Below are 13,696 nucleotides of genomic sequence, written 5' to 3' on the forward strand. Positions count from 1 at the left end.
TATAGCCCACAGGAAACCATACCTAGGCCTGGTTCCCTATGCCAGGTGCTTTATTAAGCTATATACCACACAGCCTATCAGTTAGGACTCTTCCAATTCTTGTATTATATAGAACCATATTTAATCTGATATAGTATCACATGCCGTTTCTTTTGTTGTTGCTGTTTTACTTTCAAGTTTACTTTTTACTTTTCATATACAAATGAAAGTTGACAGATATATGAATTTACCAGAAATTCCAACTGCCCTTTGGTTGTTCTGCCTGGCTGCCTGACCTCACCCTTACTTACTGGACAATCGCCCCTGAGGCAGAAGAGTTCCAGGAAGCTGGTCAACTGCCTCAAGAAGGAGCATTCTAGGAAGTCAAAACTGTAAAACCATAAAAGGGAACATACCAGAACTTCTGACTCAGTACCCCCTCAGGCTCTCCCAAACCCTATAAAAATTCGCCCCTAGTCTGTACCTGTGCCCTCCCTGGAGAAGTGCCTGGCAGGGTTTCTTTCTTCCTTTCAATAAAGCCTGTTACTCTGGTCTTTTCGGATTCCCATGGATTCCAACATTTGGTGCCGAAACTCAGGACAGGGTACTAACTGCCTGGATGATCCCTCTTTGCCATCCAAACTTACAACCAGGAAAGCAATGGGCAGCAGCAGCTCGACCCGGGCTTACTCCCTGATTCTGTTTGGATGTGTAAACTATTGGCCGGCGATCTGTCCCTGTCCCAAACCCCTGCCGGACCAGAAAGGTAAGGAGTTTCTCCTTCCCCTTCCACGGTCAGCTTCTCTTTCCCACAAAACTTTCTCTGGTCAGACAGTTTTCTCTGACACACCTCAGCTTTTGAGAGGTTTGACTTTCAGTCTCAGTGGACTGCACGGAAGACTAGGTGCCTAGCCAAACCTCTCCACTCTCTCTCTCGGAGCTCCCTGACAGGTGGTGACGACCTCTATCAGGGACGACTCCCCCACACAGAGATTTTCTCCTCTTGGGACAGTGTCAAAAGGTGGGGACGCCCCATCTTGCTCACCTGTCTCCACTATGGGTTCTTCAGAGTCTAAGGTTCCTGACCAGACCCCTCTAGGATGTCTCATATAAAACCTCACTAAGTTGGGCCTCTCTGACCTTAAGCCAAAAAACCTCATTTTCTTCTGTAACACGGCGTGGCCCCAATACTAATTAGACAATGACTCCCATTGGCCTGAAAATGGGACATTCGATTACAATATTCTGAGGGACCTAGATAATTTTTGCCACCGGACTGAGAAGGTCTCAGAGATTCCTTACGTGCGGGCTCTCTTCTCCCTTCACTCCTGTCCTTAATCTCTGTGTCTCCTGTTCTACACGCAGACCGTTTTATGGCCAAAGAAACCTCACCTAAAACCTCCGCTCCTAATCTTTCCTTCTCCGCAGACTCCCAACTCTCTTCCCCTCCTGCCTGACCCCTGGAGGCACCCCTCTCTCCGGACCCCTCTCTGGTCCCTTTGCTGACTTATTTCAATCGGGTCTCTTTCCTCCAGGAGCCCCCTGCCCTCCCTTCGCAGGACCCTGTTTCTCATTCACCTGCAAATACCAGTCTCTCTCCTACCCTGCTGGCCAGGGGCCCCTCCCTTCTCCACTGTGTTCTTAAACCCCTCCTCCCTCCTTACGGACAGTGGCTCTGTCTCTTTTTCTTCTTTGGCCATTCCCCCCTGCCCACCAGCTATGCCCTTCTCCCCCTCGTCCTCTCCCCTCTCTTCAGAGCTCCAAATCTTTTTGACTCCTCTGACCACGTGGTGCCACTACCAGCACTTTAATCTCCTCCTCCTCCTGCTGCAGATTCTGACCCTCCTTCTTTCCATCCAGCTGTTCACGCTGTCCATCCGTCTGCTTTCTCTCTTCCTCCCCTCTATGCTGACAACTCCCTGCCATTTTAAAAAACTTAAAAAGGCAGAGTTGTCTATTGAACTGTGTGAGTAAGCAACCTGTTTTGTCTCTTTGTCAGAAAATATCTCTAGTATAATTTTAATTAAAACAAGCAAAGCATGCTCATTTAAATTTATAATTTGTATGTGAAGTCTTTGTTTAATATGTAACTGTATCTGTTTCTAAGGCCTTAAACCAATAATTACCCGCCTCTTAAATCAAGACTTACTCATCCCCATGGAATCTCCCATCCTTCCTATTCAAAAACCTTCAGGGGCTTATCGCCTCGTACAAGACTTACACCTAATCAATGAGGCGGTAGTTCCCCTCCATCCAGTAGTCCCTAATCTCTATAAATTACTGCCACACATTCCCTCAAACACCACTCACTTCACGGTTCTAGATCTCAAGAATGCCTTCTTTACCATTCCTCTACACCCTGACTCTTACTTTCTGTTTGCATTCACTTGGACTGACCCAGACACTAATGCAGCCCAGCAACTTACATGAACTGTCTTACCCCAGGGGTTCAGAGACAGCCCACACCTGTTTGGGCAGGCACTAGCTCAGGATTTAGCAGCATGCAATCTCGAAACTAGTACTCTCTTACAATATGTAAATAACCTACTCCTCTGCAGCCCCTCCCTGCCTGCCTCAAGGAGACACACTGCCACCTTTCTTAACTTTCTTGCCACGAAGTGTTATCTTGTCTTCTCTGCTAAGGCTCAACGTCACTCTCATTCCATAGTCTATCTGGGCATCTCCTTAACCCCCACCACCTGAGGTCTCACCCTAGATCGAACTCAGACTCTCCGCAGTCTCCAATCACCTACCACCGCAAATCAAATTCTTTCATTCCTTGGTCTAATACAGGGGTCGGGAAACTTTGGCTGAGAGAGCCAAGAACGCCACATATTTTAAAATGTAATTCCATGAGAACCATACAATATGTTTAACACTAAATACAAGTAAATGTGTGCATTTTATGTAAGACCAACACTCTTAAAGTACAGTAAGTCTCTGAATTCTTTTTAATAACGTTGTAATACTGTTGTTAACCAATGATGAATAAAGTACTTCTTACCATTAATGCGATTTCTGGTGCTGCATGGTTTTTGCTGATGGCTTTGTAGTCTGGTTGATACGTGGTGAGGTTAAGCTTCATGCAGGCATTGAGACTTCCATCCATTACATGTGATGGTAGGGTGGTCTTAAAGTTCTTTAGAGGTGAGAAAGACTGCTCACATGCATACGTAGAGCCAAACATTGTCATTACAGCAATACTCACATGCTGCAGTGTGTGATATGTGACGGGAAGCACATTCCAAGTTTTGACAATCAGCTGGTCCGTGGATTGAAGTTTTTTCATTTCTCCCCACTTGTGTTTGCTCGCCAACTCTGCTTGCTGTCGTGCAAGTCTTTCCAAATCTTCATTCAGTGACTTGAACTTATTCATCCTGAGGCCTTCAGGTCAGCAGCTCATAGCTCAGAATCTCTGATGGAGACACCAGGGATGTAACTCAGGTCGGCGCTGTCCACTGCATACTCGTGTGGATGGGTGATGAACTTAAAAAGATGAGTGCGCTCACAAAATTTTCCAAAGCATGCTTTGAATAACTGTAGGAGATGAGATATGAAGCCTGTTAGCTGCTGGAGATCAAGATGTTGAGCAGGGTCACTTGCTGTGCATGCATCTTTAAACTCTCCCAGTTTTTCAAAGTGTAGTAAGTGGCCTGTTTCAATGTCAGTTATGAAGAGTTCCAGCTTGCTTTCAAATGCAAACACTACTTGTTGAAGGGATAAGACTGTATTTCCAATGCCTTGCATTTTCACATTGAGCTGGTTCAGATGTTCAGTCATGTCCACGAGATAGTAGAACTTCAGGAGCCACTCAGTGTTAGCTAATTCAGGATGCTCGATGTTTTTCATTTCAAGAAAAGTCCGGATTTCTCTCAGACAAGCCGTAAAACAGCTGAGCACCTTCCCTCTTGACAACCAACACACATTGCTGTGCAGAAGCAGACCAGGATAATTATTCCCAACTTCATCCAGCAGTGTTTTAAACTGGCGATCATTTAAAGCTCAGGCAACAATAAAGTTGACCACCTGAATGACCAGCGACATCACCTCACCAAGCTGCTCACCACACATCTGAGCACAAAGTGCCTCCTGATGTAGGATGCAGTGAAAACTTAGGATGGGTCTCTTTTCATGTTCACGAAGAAGTGCTACAAATCCTCTGTTTTCCCCCACCATGCACGGAGCACCATCAGTACACACCAAAATAAGTTTATCCATTGGTAGATATTTTTCTTTAGTGAACTCAGTGAAAGACTTGAATAAATCCTCCCCTCTTGTTGTCTCTTTTATAGGCAAAACAGCAAGACTTTCCTCACATAGTGTGTCACCGACAGCATACCTTGCAATCACGTTGAACTGGGATAAATGGCTTACATCTGTTGACTCATCCAAAGCGAGAGAAAAGAATGGTGCTGCATTTGTGTTCTTCACTTGTGTTGCCTCAATTTGATTTGCTATCATGATGGTACGATCGTGAACAGTTCTTGCCAACAGAGGCATGTCTTTTATTCATTTGATTATCTTGTCTTTATCTGAAAAGTCGTCAAAAAGTTTATTGGCAACATCAAGCATGAATGTTTTGGCATACTTCCCATTCTGTGAATGGCTTTCCATTTCTCACAATTGCTAAAGCACCAGCAAAGCTAGCTGAATTCCAGTCACCTTGTTGGGTCCAAACACAGAGTTGCTGCTGACTAGCTTGCACTCTGCACAGTAGCTCTTGACATGGTTTCTTCCTGCTGTGCCCCGCTGGATATTTTGATGCAAATGTAGTATGGCGTGTATTGAAGTGCCGCTTTATATTTGACCATTTCATCAATGCAATTTTATCATTGCATATTAGACACACTGCAGAACCAGCTCTCTCCACAAAGGCGAATTCCTTTGTCCATTCCTGCTGAAAAGTATGATACTCCTCATCTTTTTTTCTTTTAGCCATCTTCTTAGTCAAAAGGATTTCTGCAATTAGCTAGCTGACTACTTGATTAAAAGGAGGGAAGTTTACTTCCTGATCTCACAACAACCCATGTACATATGCATTATACAATAAAATTTTGGTGTTGTCCCAGAGGACAGCTGTGAGTGGCTCCAGCCACCCGCAACCATGAACATGAGTGCTAGAAAATGAATTGTAATACATGAGAATGTTTTATATTTTTAACGTTATTATGTTTTTAATTAAAGATTTGTCTGTGAGCCAGATGCAGCCATCAAAAGAGCCTCATCAGGACCCGGGTTCGATTCCTGGCCAGGGCACACAGGAGAAGCGCCCATTTGCTTCTCCACCCCTCCGCCGCACTTTCCTCTCTGTCTCTCTCTTCCCCTCCCGCAGCCAAGGCTCCATTGGAGCAAAGATGGCCCGGGCGCTGGGGATGGCTCTGTGGCCTCTGCCCCAGGCGCTAGAGTGGCTCTGGTCGCAATATGGCGACGCCCAGGATGGGCAGAGCATCGCCCCCTGGTGGGCAGAGCGTCGCCCCATGGTGGGCGTGCCGGGTGGATCCCGGTCGGGCGCATGCAGGAGTCTGTCTGACTGTCTCTCCCCGTTTCCAGCTTCAGAAAAATGAAAAAAAAAAAAAAAAAAAGAGCCTCATCTGGCTCGCAAGCCATAGGTTACCGACCCCTGGTCTAATAGGCTTCTTTAGACATTGGATTCCCAATTTTGCTCTCTTAGTCAAACCCCTCAGTGAGATCTTCTGAGCATGGCTTTTAAGGTCTATAATGGCCAAGGAAGTAACAGAAAAGGCAAATAAGGCCCAAAAGAAATCAGGAAATACCAGCTTTTGGCATACGCTCTTAAAGGCTCTAGCACCCTAAAGGTCTTCATAGGATTCCATTAGGGCCCTGCTTCAAGAGTGGAAAGAAAGGTCATTGAACTGAAGCCTGCCAGGCTCCCGACCCCATCAAGCGACACATCATTGCTGTGGAAAAGGGACACAAGAAGGTAAGCTCTCCCCTTGCTCCATGGAGGGAGGGTTCAGTCTCCTCTAGCCCTGCTCCAGCTACCTGTGACCTGACCTTGCCCAGCATGCTGGGAATTGCCACTGAAGGCCCAAAGACATTGTTCACGAGCCTAAGGTATTTCTTTCAAGTAGCAGATAAACTGATCTCATTTCTTGTGAACACAAGGGCCATCTACTATGCCTTGCCTGAATATTTGAGTTTTATTTATCCCTCAAAGATCTCTACTGTAGGTATTGACAGTCTGATTTTGTTACTTTATTTAATGTATAGTATCTCCTTTATTCCTCTTGCCTCAATGCCCCATGCCTATTGTACACTGGGACCTGCTGCTAATTCCAGCTAGAAGCAGTGGTCACTAAGACTTAAACTCTAGCTACAAAGTGTAGAAATGTAACCACCTTTCCCCAAGGAAAGGATTTCCCCTTGCAGGATTTATAGGTTACTCAGCAAACTGTCCAAAGACTGTCCAAGAGGTGCTTCCAGCATTACATCACCCAAGGACTGACTTTCACTGGACAGGTCCACACACCATGATCCTGACAACTCTCACTGCTGCTAAAGTAGAAAAATGGCATGCCTTACTCCAACCACAAACCAGAAGCTGGTTGGTGTACATATGGCTAATATATGAAAAACTAAGGACTCTTTTAATCAGACTTGGGGAAAAGGGAAACTAGGGTAAAAAGAAAGTCAACTTAATTGTCACTAAAAGTTAAAGATTTTTAAATCAAGAGTTCTGACTAGAAAGAAATTGTATGGTTTTGATAATAGAAGGTATAAGGTATGGAAATACTTTTGAAAGAAAAAGGAAAAAGCAAGTTGTTATGAAAGCCAGTTATTTCTGGATAAGAAAGTGCATGAAAGCTGAGGGTTTATGTAAGTTGTAGAAGGTTTGTGCAGATTGTAGGAAGTTTGTACAGAGAAAAAAAGAATTTGAACAGTCAGAAAACTGGTTTTCGAAGAATGTTTAATTAGTCACCCTAGCTAACAATCCTCTACTCTCCCCACTTATTGGGATAACTTTTTCCTCCACCCTGACCATCTGGAGCTCAGAAATAGAGAAACAAAACCAACCCCTTGTTCTTCTATTCTCTATTCACCTCTCAGCCTGCCTCACCAAATTAGGGGCTTTCTATAGGTGGGACCAACACCTATGTGTCTCCCTACTAATTGGACAAAAACCTGTACCCTAATCTATCTCACCCCAAATGTCAACCTAATTCAACTCCATGAGCCTCTTCCAGTTCCTAGTACACTACCCATCAATCTAAGGACCAAACGAGTTGTACAAGTAATCCCTCTTCTTGTTGCTTTAGAAATCTCTACAGTAGTAGGTCTAGGGGCAGGGGGACTGGCCACTTCCCTGTCTTATTGCTACTCTCTCTCTCTCTCTCTCTCTCTGAAGCCCAGCGAATTCATAAACACAAAATCAGTGGTTTCACACAAACTGGGTGTCTTGACTATTGCCTCTCATTGGTCCACTTACTCTCCTATTTATGTTTCTAACTTTTGGACCCTGCCTCTTACGTTTGTTCGCTAGTTTCTTACAGAACCGCATGCAGACCTTTGCCAATCAGAATACTGGGGAAAAAACCCTTGTTTTCGATGCTAGCACCAATTATAGGACCAATCCTAATTTTGTGCCTAATGTTAATGCTTTCCCCTTTCTTTATCAAAAGTTCCTGCAGGCCTGAATGAGAGAAATCTCCAGAATTACCTACAATCAAATGCTTTTACAAGCCCTACTCCAACTACCCTGGGGGGGGTGTCACAAAGGAGGCCCCCCCAATAGGGATATCAGTGGGAAGTAGCTCCAGAAGATGGCTGGTCTGAGACAAACCTCCTTCCTGAACCCCATACCCTTTCCTTCCCCCCACCTCTTTTCCTTTTCTATCATACCACAGAGTTGAGAAATTACAGATATATGAATTTACCAGAAATTCCAACTGCCCTTTGGTTGTTCTGCCTGGCTGCCTGGCCTCACCCTTACTTACTGGATAATCGCCCCTGAGGCAGAAGAGTTCCAGGAAGCTGGTCAACCTCTCAAGGAGAAGCGTTCCAGGAACTGAAACCGTAAAACCGTAAAAGGGAACATATAAGAACTTCTGACTCAGTACCCCCTCAGGCTCTCCCAAACTCTATAAAATTCACCCCTCGTCTGTACTGGTGTCCTTCTCCCCAGAGAAATGCCCAGCAGGGAACCTTTCTTCCTTTCAATAAAGCCTGATACTCTGGTCTTTTCAGACTCCCATGGATTCCAACAGAAGTCTAGACAAAAAATTTTATTTTCCTTATAGATTTTAATAAACTAAAGAAAAAAATATATAGACTTTAGAATAGTTTATCTTCTTTTTTTTTTTTTTTTTTTTTTTGTATTTTTCTGAAGCTGGAAATGGGGAGGCAGTCAGACAGACTCCCGCATGTGCCCGACTGGGATCCACCTGGCATGCCCACCAGGGGGTGATGCTCTGCCCATCTGGGGCATCGCTCTGTTGCAACCAGAGCCACTCTAGTGCCTGAGGCAGAGGCCATGGAGCCATCCTCAGTGCCCAGGCCAACTTTGCTCCAATGGAGCCTTGGCTGTGGGAGGGGAACAGAGCAACAGAGAGGAAGGAGAGGGGGAGGGAGGGAGAAGCAGATGGGCGCTTCTCCTGTGTGCCCTGGCCGGGAATCGAACCCGGGACTCCTGCACGCCAGGCCGATGCTCTACCACTGAGCCAACCAGACAGGGTTATCTTCATTTTAGTACAAAGTTTATTCAGAAGTTAAAAAGAGGTAATTATCTGTCTGCAGACAACTAACAAAATGATTTCTCTTCAGTAGTTTATTTTTAAATAGATGGAAGATTGTTGTAAAGTCAGGAGTCAGGGCTACCATCACATCAGCCACCTGGCCCATGCAGGTTCGCATTGGATTCGGACAGTCGGTAAAGAAACAACGGAGCTAAAAACTGATGGGCCGTCATCTTTAATTCTAGCTTGCACCTGGCGGGCAAGTAAAACACACACTGAGCTCCAAAACCCACTCACATTCAGTGCTCACAAAGCTACTGACTTATCAGAGTTTCCTAGAATCAAAGGTTTCTAGCTCACCAGACTTTATTCACCTCTGTTCCCCATCTCCTTCCTTCTCCCTGCACAAACTCTGCACAAACTCGCTTCTCACTCAACACTCCACCATCTTGGCTGCTTCTCCTGACCTCTTCCACGTGGCCTTTCTCTGCTCTCCTCTCTGCTCTCTCCTCTAAGGTTAATCTCAGGAACCAAGAGAGCAAGCTCTCGTTCTGCCCCCATTTAATAGTGTAGATTCAAAACCTTTAATCCAATATACAAAATAGGGAAGTCAAAGTCACTTATCTGGGGCATGATGGGATTGTACCACCCCACAGCAAAAAGGGTGGGAAAGTCTTAATCCCAAAACCAAGCAACAGGCTACAAGGATTCTACCTGCCCACAGCCCATCCCCAACACACACTAATATCACCTGGGCAACGGCCTCCACGTGGGCAGCGTCATCTTTAACAAAGTGAACATAATATATTTTATCTGCCCAACAATTGTCATCCTGTCCTTTGGTTCAATCAATTTGTAAATAAGCTCTAGACTGGTGCAGGTACTAAGTATTAAATACAGGTAACAAGTAGTATTAAAGTTCTCTGTCAACTCATAGAGAAGATTATGCTTTATTTAGAAATTATATAAGAATAGATTTCCTGTAAATCTTAAAATGACATGTGAGAGAGTCAGGGATTTTGTTCTTTACGGTGCATCTGCGTCTGTGAGCCAGAATAATTTGTAGCTACATTGTCCTTAAATAAAAAAAAGTCTGTATTTCAATAGGAAATATACTTCATAGACTATCCTGGCATAAACCATATTCAAAAATGTCGTATATTATCACAAGATTACAAACCTTGCCTTGTTGCATTGAACAATCTACACATCCTACTTGAATATTTCCATGTTTAGCTCCTGGGATTATTTGTAACCTTTCAAAATCACTTCCCAGTATAACAATGTCACATCCAGATGCATAAGCCTAAAAAAAAAAAAAAAAAAGGAACAAAAAATAAAAACTATAAAATTGCCAAGATCTAGCATGCAAAACACTGGCATTAAATATTACATTTTGGCCCTGGCCGGTTGGCTCAGCGGTAGAGCGTCGGCCTAGCGTGCGGAGGACCCGGGTTCGATTCCCGGCCAGGGCACACAGGAGAAGCACCCATTTGCTTCTCCACCCCTCCGCCGCGCTTTCCTCTCTGTCTCTCTCTTCCCCTCCCGCAGCCAAGGCTCCATTGGAGCAAAGATGGCCCGGGCGCTGGGCATGGCTCTGTGGCCTCTGCCTCAGGCGCTAGAGTGGCTCTGGTCGCAACATGGCGACGCCCAGGATGGGCAGAGCACCGCCCCCTGGTGGGCAGAGCGTCGCCCCTGGTGGGCGTGCCGGGTGGATCCCGGTCGGGCGCATGCGGGAGTCTGTCTGACTATCTCTCCCTGTTTCCAGCTTCAGAAAAATGAAAAAAAAAAAAAAGAATAAATATTACATTTTAACAGACTCATTTGAAAATTTTTTAAAATCCGTATTATTTGAGAATACTTCCTTCCCTTTACCTCCCATATACAAGTCCCATCAGCAAACTTAATCAGTCCTATCAGCAAAAAATATACCAACTCTGTTCATTTCTTCCTGCTCCACTGAATACTACTGCCTTTATCTCAGTTCATCTCTTTCCTGCACTATTGTTCATAGCCTGTTTCCTTTCTCACTTACCGCGAATTTCCTTCCACACAAAGACTACAGCAATCTTTTAAAAATGTTTATTATACCAAGTACTTTTCCCTGTTTAAACCCCTTCAATATTTTCTTGGAATAAAATTCCAACTCCTTACCATGATCAAATCCCCTCACTGATTGTCCTAATTCTTCAAAACCATCTCAAGGTTCTCTTTCTTTTCCCTAATTAGTTCCTGTCCCTAACTGCCCTTCCTTCTGTTACCTAGGTCTACCAATCTGTCCCACCTCAAGGTGTTTATCTACCTTTTATCTGCCTGGTCTTTGTCTCGCCAGCTTCTTTTCAACATTTAGGTCTCAGTTCCTGACCTACCTCCCCACCTGCCCCACCCTTCTCTCTAATTCCTTTCCACCACATTACTATCTGTTTTTCTTTGTAGTATATATTATAATTTGTAAATATATTTCTTATTATCCTCACAAAAATGTCTATTATTATTAGACATTAAGTTTCAGACAAAATGGTAGGGTTTGAGTTTATATTGTCCTGTGCTCTAGCACTCAATTTTAACTGAAGGGCCTGTTTTATAAATACTTATGGAATAAATGAAGTATTTAATTTTATAAAGGCAGCCATCATAACCAAACAAATTAAAAGGTATATAGTTCAAGGCTTCTTGGCAAGTATTTTATAGCTCTTTTAGAATTTTCCAATGAGCAGAATTCTTCCAGCCAGAACTCTTTCTGCATTCCATACCCTCCTCGCTCACAGGAGTTTCTTCCATTGCAGGACACATGGCCATCCGGAAATGCATGTATCATAGGTCAACATGCAGTATCACACTGATAATAAAACATCTATCACAAACTATTTTCCCTCCTGATAAGTTCTTAAAGTTTTTGGTTTTGTGTTTTGGTTTTTTTGTTTGTTTGTTTGTTTTTGGGGTTTTTCTTTTAAAGACAGAGACGGACAGACGGGAAGGGAGAGAGATGAGAAGCGTCAACTCATAGTTGTGGCACTTTAGTTGTTCACTGATTGCTTTCTCATACGTGCCTTGACTGGGGGCTCCCACAGAGCTAGTGACCCCTTGCTCAAGCCAGCGACCTCTGACTCAAGCTAGCAACCTCTGAGCTCAAGTGAGCGACCCTGGGGTCATGTCTATGATCCCAAGTTCAAGCCAGCAATCCAGCACTCAAGCTGGTGAGCCCGCACTTAAGCTGGACGAGTCTATGCTCAAGCCGGCGACCTCGGGGTTTTGAACCTGGGTCTTCAGCATCCCAGGTCGACGCTCTAGCCACTGCACCACCACCTGGTCAGGCAAGTTCTTAAAGTTTTAATAATTTTTTTTCTCATCACTTTTGCACACGCATATATACTTTACTTAATGTAAAAAATATATTATACTTAATATATACTTTATGACTTTAATTTCTACCAAACCTAAAATAGTCCTGTACACAATTTACCCAAAACTGTTAGGAGAGGGACTTGAGAGAGCATACAGAAATTAATCTGCTCAAATTACAGATGAGAAAAAGAGGCCTAACAGGCTGACGAAACTTCTTCACGGCAAAGAGGGCACGAGAACCCTGACCTCCTGATTTCTGAGCTCGTGGTATTTCCACGGCACCGCCAGCCCTTCCCTAATGAATCATGCCTGCTTGGGATTTTCCTGAAAGAAATTAAGGATAATCAAGTCTCGTTCCACTAGCGTCACATAGTGGAAAAAAATGGCTCAGTAAACAAATAAAAAATCTTATGATGGTCAGCTCACCTATACAAATATCCACAACAGGATCGTAAGGTTTGTCACATGACTATTAGCCAGAATAAGCTCCAAAAAAGTGCATTTACTTCAAGAAAATTTTTCATTCACAATACTCTAAATACCTTAATAGTTTAGCTCTGGCTGGGTAGCTCAGTTAGTTATAGCATCGTCTCATTATGCCAAGGTTGTGGGTTTGATCCCCAAGCCGAGCATATAAAGAATTAATGAATACATAATAAGTAGAACAACAAAATTTCTCTCTCACTTTCTCTCCCTTCCTCTCTAAAAACAATAAATTTTAAAAATTATAGAAAATAAGCTCTAAAAGACTAATTTATTTCAAGAAAACTTTTCATTTATAATACTCTAAATACCTTAATATTGTCAAAACTGACTTTTCAATATTAAATTTTTATAAAATAGTGATTTTCACTATTTCCCCAATATTGTTTTAAATTTTGAATGTTTTCAACTTAGATTTCCTCCTCATTATATATATATTAAAAGTCTTCATAATTTTGCTTTCTTTTGTTATACCTGAAGTTATCTACTTATTTTCAGATACTGTGTTGCAACTATTTTTGTCAACAACCATGACTCTATATTTCCCAGAATTAAGTCTCTACATTAATCTGAAGTACCTCACAAAATTACTGTTTAATACAGTAAATGTTATATATTACCAGAGTTAAAAAATGCAAAATTATCTCAGAAATACAGTTAGTCCTAAAGAGAGCAAGATGCCAATTTATAATACAATTAACTCTCGATCATTCAAAGACTTGTCCATTTTGGATTACCTGTGTTCTTTTGCAGTTGCTGTATTATATTATCACATGACTTTTGTCATTTATATTTTCATATGACTTTTCCTTAGTGACAGTCTTACAAAGTGCAAAGCTGTCTCTCTTTAGTTTTGCTAAACTTTAAATCCAAAGTAATTATTGAAATTCATCTGGAATATCTCTCCTCACTTTCTTTTCTCAATGGCTATAAACTAGTAGGTAGCGGAAAAAGGATATAACCAGCAGCACTCCACATTTTACAAGTTGACTATTATGCTTGGCGCTTAAAATAAAGATCTTCTGGTTAGCTTGACTACAGAATTTAAATGCTTACAGTTTATTTGAGTGTATAATTAGATGTAGGGTGCATGAAAAAACTCAAACCATATTTGCATTTTGTTTCATTTCTTAATCACTTTCAAAAACTTTTAACTGTGTCCTAAAAAATCCTGCTGTGCACAGTTGAATAGCTAT

At 42.9% G+C, this 13,696-nt stretch overlaps 1 long non-coding RNA gene across 1 annotated transcript; it reads left to right on the top strand.

Moving 5' to 3' along the window:
• The first annotated feature begins 545 nt into the window (after window positions 1–545).
• On the top strand, window positions 546–8,176 carry LOC136407113 (uncharacterized). Its single transcript, XR_010751770.1, has 2 exons — window positions 546–745; window positions 7,620–8,176. It is a non-coding gene; the product is annotated as an uncharacterized lncRNA (long non-coding RNA).
• Window positions 8,177–13,696: the final 5,520 nt, after the last annotated feature.

The sequence above is a fragment of the Saccopteryx leptura genome, chromosome 5 (assembly GCF_036850995.1).
Source record: "Saccopteryx leptura isolate mSacLep1 chromosome 5, mSacLep1_pri_phased_curated, whole genome shotgun sequence".
NCBI classification, from domain to species: Eukaryota; Metazoa; Chordata; class Mammalia; order Chiroptera; family Emballonuridae; genus Saccopteryx; species Saccopteryx leptura.